The sequence below is a fragment of the Schistocerca gregaria genome, chromosome 4, assembly GCF_023897955.1.
Source record: "Schistocerca gregaria isolate iqSchGreg1 chromosome 4, iqSchGreg1.2, whole genome shotgun sequence".
NCBI lineage: Eukaryota > Metazoa > Arthropoda > Insecta > Orthoptera > Acrididae > Schistocerca > Schistocerca gregaria.
The window spans coordinates 45,363,108-45,369,107 of NC_064923.1; the positions used below are offsets into that span (position 1 = coordinate 45,363,108).

A 6,000-nucleotide genomic window follows, 5' to 3' on the forward strand; every position below is an offset into this window, starting at 1 on the left:
AACGTTCCAAGAGGTCGCCAAAAGCATAATTTTAATAAATCAACTGTCAGTTTGTGTTTCTGAGGATCATTTGTCGTATAATCTAGTTGGCATAGTTATATTTCAGTTTTATGTGTATATCCCTAATTTTTGTAGGCATTTCTAGTGTCGAACTGCAAGTATCGGGGTACTTAAGATATTTCCCACAGTGAAGAAGCGCGCAAAATGGACGAAACACCGTCCACAGAGAGGAATTTGTCACAGGTTGGTAATAAGAACAAACTCGATATAGCAATTCTTGGATTGGTCATATCAATATATATTCACTCTTGTACAAGGCATATTACAGATCTTCCTACTATTATCTTTCTGAAAAACTATGTGCAAGTGAATTAACTAAATCACCTTCTCCCCTGTAATGTTTATTTAATTTTCAAATGGGACTCTTCGAATTATTTCCTGAAAACGACAGTATTGCTCCAGTGTCTTGAATCATATCACGTCCGACACTGCTCCCCAGTATTCATCACTTTACTCGTGACAGGAAAATATTCCAAGGAAATGTGCAGAATTACAGAACAGTTTATTGTTTACCGTACTTCTGCTTTTCTAAACAATCAGTATGTTAGAGAAGGCAAATAACGAACACTTAGTGTAAAGATCTAGCTTATCAACGATACAGCCGCACTGTCTTGCTTAGTACGTTGTGCTTTTCGTACATGCCAAAGTATCGTTACTACGGTGAAAAATTTTTTGCTGATATATATTCTTAGATTTTATCTCTCTTTGTTGCGAATTGAACGAGGAAGCTGTTAACTCATCACTTTCCAGTCTCTCCAACGTATTTCTGAGACAATAAATACTTCGTTTAAATATTTATTCATCGCGAATACCTGTTCGACGGTCATAACAAAAGTAAACTGCATATTTGAACTCCTATATATCGTCTGGTATTGCAAATTACATTCTATAGACCTCAAGAAGACGTGCTACAATCCACATGCAAGAGAACTACAGTTTGGAGAAGATACATATGCTAAATATTTCATACGCTTTCGTCACACATTTCATATGATATATAATGGTTCAAATGGTTCTAGGCACAATGGGTCTTAACATCTGAGGTCATCAGTCCCCTAGACTTAGAACTACTTTAACCTAACTAACGTAAGGACATCACACACATCCATGCCAGAGGCAGGATACGAGCCTACGACCGTAGCAGCAGAGCGGTTCCGGACTGAAGCGCCTAGAACCGCTCGGTCGGCCGGCTATGATATATATTCAGCACACCACGTTAATAAATTTGGCTTTTAAAAACACACAGAAATATAACTTAGACACGGTTTTTAGCTGTTGTAACAAGCACCACAGCAAGATTTTATAATTACGAAGCGCTTAAAATTTTGACAAACGCGCCAAGTCTTTAATAGCAGCACATTCCTCGGCGAATCGGGAAACACTTGTAGTCCTCAACAACCAAAAACTGATAGATTTTGAGCCATTTCAAGTATTCGCATAATGCGCAGTTGACTCAGATTAAATAAGCCGGAAAACGGGTTCTAAACAGTCCATTCTGACGGAGTACGATGAGGAAATGCATACCATTAAATATGTAAATCCAGTTATCACAGCAAATTTTGCATCCCATTAATCAAAATGCTGATCAGTAAATGACATGAGTGCTTCCGTACAGTCTCTCACATGCTACGTCTCTGTAAATAATACAGAATTACCCCTCATGGATACCATCAAATGAAGCAACTAAATTTGTGCGTTGTAATGACTTCTGTATATGTACGATGAACAAAGGTTATTAGTCCAAATTTTAATTTCGGTTAGTCACGCTGGTTTACAATTTAAATAGTCCACCAACTGTCACAGCAGCACTGCAGGGCTGCGGTTTACTAATGAGAGAAGGGAGCGACAGGTAAATATTGATTCACACCGGGGAATCCCCAATTTCTGTCCTTCCGCTTGAAGAAAATGTGACAGGTGAAATGCAGTGCGTTTATTGTCCCCCACTTTGATTGTAGCATTACCGTTGATGTAGCCTACAACACATGTCATTAACGAAAAGGTTATGTTCGGAATTTTCACAACATAGTGGACTATAAAATTTTATTTTCATGGGGTTCCTCAGCCTCAGCATGTTCTGAGAATGAAAACATGGTCCAAGTAGCCTGTATTCTCTTTATTATCCGAGCAACAGAGCAATTGGAACTGCCGGTCACTTTCAAAGTTAAGATATTCCTACTTGGACCGTGTTTTGATTCTCAAAATAGTGCACTATGACTAAAAATCATTGCAAATATTATGAGAAATTATTCACAATAGCAGCTATACCAATAATTTATTGTTTAAGGACACTGAAATAAAAAAAGCTTAAATTATTGTGCCGCATATTATTAATACTACAGTGGGGATGACGTTACTCATTGTTCAGAACATTAAAAACTAGTTTTCTCGGTATACTGTTAAAGAATTAACTGTTATTCCAAAGTGCCTAGAAGATCTTGTTCTTCCTTGCACTAGTTCTCAGCACAGACACATATAGTTCGATGCCTGCTAAATGGCTGGCTCTGAGCACTATACGACTTAACTTCTGAGGTCATCAGTCGCCTAGAACTTAAAACTAATTAAACCTAACTAACCTAAGGACAGCACACACATTCATGCCCGAGGCAGGATTCGAACCTGCGACCGTAGCCGTCGCTCGGCTCCAAACTGTAGCGCCTAGAACCGCACGGCCACTCCGGCCGGCGCCTGCTAAATGAAGAATTTTTTAGTGTGTGTATTTTGTCGGATGTTGATATCAGATTTGACAGCATATCGCTCTGACCTTCTGTTACTTCACCTGAGAAATTTCGAACCTCATCACGGTAGCTTATGGTGTAAAATCATACGATTTTATTGACTGTGATCGATTTTCTGCGAGATATGTTACGCTTGCGCTGTACTAGAGGGGAAATCTATCATACGTGTCGGAATTACGTTTAACACTCTCCATTCCTTCCATTCAATATCGTCAATACCAACTCAAGCACACATTCTCTATCGCTGTCAGAGAGTCACAACCAAGCGATCCAAAGAACGTGTAAACACGTTGTCAACCGTAAGAAAACAGGCTACCCTGACTAATTAAACTGGTAGCAGTTACTTCTGTAAAATATCTGGGCGTATGCGTGCGGAACGATTTGAAGTGGAATGATCATGTAAAATTAATTGTTGGTAAGGCGGGTACCAGGTTGAGATTCATTGGAAGAGTCCTTAGAAAGTGTAGTCCATCAACAAAGGAGGTGGCTTACAAAACACTCGTTCGACCTATACTTGAGTAATGCTGATCAGTGTGGGATCCGTACCAGATCGCGTTAGCAGAGGAGATAGAGAAGATCCAAAGAAGAGCGGTGCGTTTCGTCACAGTGTTATTTGGTAACCGTGATAGCGTTACGGAGATGTTTTGGAAACTCAAGTGGCAGACTCTGCAAGAGAGGCCCTCTGCATCGCGGTGTAGCTTCCTCGCCAGGTTTCGAGAGGGTGCGTTTCTGGATGAGGTATCGAATATATTGCTTCCCCCTACTTATACCTCCCGAGGAGATCATGAATGTAAAATTAGAGAGATTCGAGCGCGCACGGAGGCTTTCAGGCAGTCGTTCTTCCCGCGAACCAAACGCGAGTAGAACAGAAAAGGGAGGTAATGACAGTGGCACGTAAAGTGCCCTCCGCCACACGCCGTTGGGTGGCTTGCGGAGTATAAATGTTGACGTAGATGTAGCTTTCAGCTCTTGTACACTGACAGATCTTGTTGGATGAATAGCAAGCTATTGATAGATACTGGACGACTGTTTGAAGACTGACAATTGTCTCTGATATTTGTGAATAGTTTCTCAGAATTCGAGAGCTTTTGTCAGTACAACTAGACCTCTTTGTACCCCGCTCTTCGTTCGATTCGCTAATAGGCCTGCGACACGGAAATTGTGATTACTTGTGGACCTCCAGATTCCTTCGCCGTATTTTATACATAAAATAACCTAAAATGACACCAAAAACCGGCAGTACACTCTTGATTTATTTCGGAGTCTATTCTTTCCTGTAACTAGAAACGTACCGGAGGCTATCCAGGTTACAAAGTAAGAGCTGCTTTAAAATCCTACAGAACTCACCTCTTTCTCTGCACCTCTGGCTTAAACAATCGAGAGACGATGCCGTCAGAGCATCGACCGGTACTTCACTCAACACTTGCAGTAAAAGATCGTTCAGATTTCCTTAGGGCAATGCATACAGTATACGTAAAAAAAAAATATTGCGAATGCAAAATGTGCAATGAAAATTTATTTGGTAAAAGAGGATAAATAGCCGCACTGCCAGAAATTGAAAGTGGAGCTCAGATACCGGCGAGTGACGCGAGTCACACGTTGCCCGCCGCGAATGCTCGCGAGAGACGGCGCAAGGCGCTAACAAGTGGGACCCGCTCGGCTGCGGCACGTCTGCTGCCGCTGGAGGCGCGCGCGCGACTGAGCCGCGGGGGCAGCGAGGCGGGCCTTCCGGCGGCGAGCGGCGCTCCAGCAAGTGCGCCGCCGCGCATGCGCAGAGCCCAGGTGCGAGATCGTCTTTTGCTTCGGGGGGCCGTCGTGTCCAATCACCTGAGTGCGTGGCACGACGAGTGCGGCGGGCGACAAAGGTCTTGCTTTCGCAACACTCCCATTTGTATCTGCCCCTCTGCTAGTTTCGAATGGGACCAAAAGAACAACCAAACACGGGGACAGTGGTTCTCATTGTACTATTTCATTGGTTCTATCCGACATCAGGAGAAATGAATATTTGAATGAAGTGTGTGGTGTCACCTAGGCCTTTAATTCGGCCGTGGTCCCTTAGTACACATGGGACCCGCGTGTCGCCACTATCAGTGATTGCAGACCGAGCGCCGCCACACGACAAGTCTAGTCTAGAGAGACTCCCTAGCACTCGCCCCAGTTCTACAGCCGACTTTGCTAGCGATGATTCACTGACTACATCCGCTCTCATTTGCAGAGACCACAGTTTAGCATAGCCTTCAGCTACGTCATTTGCTACGACCTAGCAAGGCACCATATTCAGTTACTCTCTCTTCTGAAGATATACTATTGTGACTCATGTACCGTGAAGAGTGACGTTCATCATTAAATGGAAAAAAAAGTTAAGTATCAAACTAATTTAGTCCTCTTTCTGAATTCTAATTTTTTGTCATGTTCGAAACCTCACATCAGTATAGTTATTCCCTCCTCACGCCAGCCTGCGTGAGCTAAAACGCGGCCTCCTCTAGTAACACGGTGTTGGCTCTTCTGCCAACAAAACAAAGTGTGCTGTAATGGTACTTCTCTTCCTTTCAGCTGAACACAAGCACTGCTCCCAGGTTTGGTAGGGACTGAGATTTCAGTGCGCTAAACAAATTTCTGTTTCCTACACTTATGTACAGAATGTGAAATACTGCAGCTTATTCGCAGAGTACGTAGACAACAACAGGGCAGGCGAAGACGGTATGTTGTAAGCGTGAAGGCTGAATCCGAAACTGACTCCGGAGACCACACGTGACTTGGCGGAGGACGGAGTGTCTACGATGCACTGCAGTGTGCTCGCTACCTGCCTCGCGTATGTATCGCCGCCACATGTGGAAGCGAGTATGCAGTCTCACTATCGCTGGCTACAGCAACTACACAAGCTTGCGCATTGTTTTGGAACACCATGCCAGCTGAAATCTGTATGCTGCACGACGGTATTTTTAAAACTACGAGCCCGTGAAACGCTTCTGGCCTTCGCTCTTTACAGAGATACGAACAAAAATATCTCACACTAATTCGATTTTTTTTCATATTTCCCAGGTTGTTAAGATGTATAAAAGAATCGTTGGAGACGTCTTAATCCCAGTCGTTCGTACTTTAAACACGCTGGTTTACGGAATTTCACCCAGAATTACAATAGAAGTGGTTAAAAAATGGCTCTGAGCACTATGGGACTCAACTGCTGTGGTCATCAGTCCCCTAG

General features: G+C 43.2%; 1 protein-coding gene across 2 annotated transcripts in view; it reads right to left on the bottom strand.

Moving 5' to 3' along the window:
- LOC126267248 (discoidin domain-containing receptor 2-like) overlaps positions 1-4,480 on the bottom strand; it is a 336,625-nt gene extending 332,145 nt beyond the window's left edge. For both annotated transcript variants that reach the window (XR_007548969.1, XM_049972257.1), the window contains exon 1: positions 4,143-4,480. The gene's annotated coding sequence lies outside the window, so the exon portion shown is untranslated. The remainder of the gene's footprint in view (positions 1-4,142) is intronic.
- Positions 4,481-6,000: the final 1,520 nt, after the last annotated feature.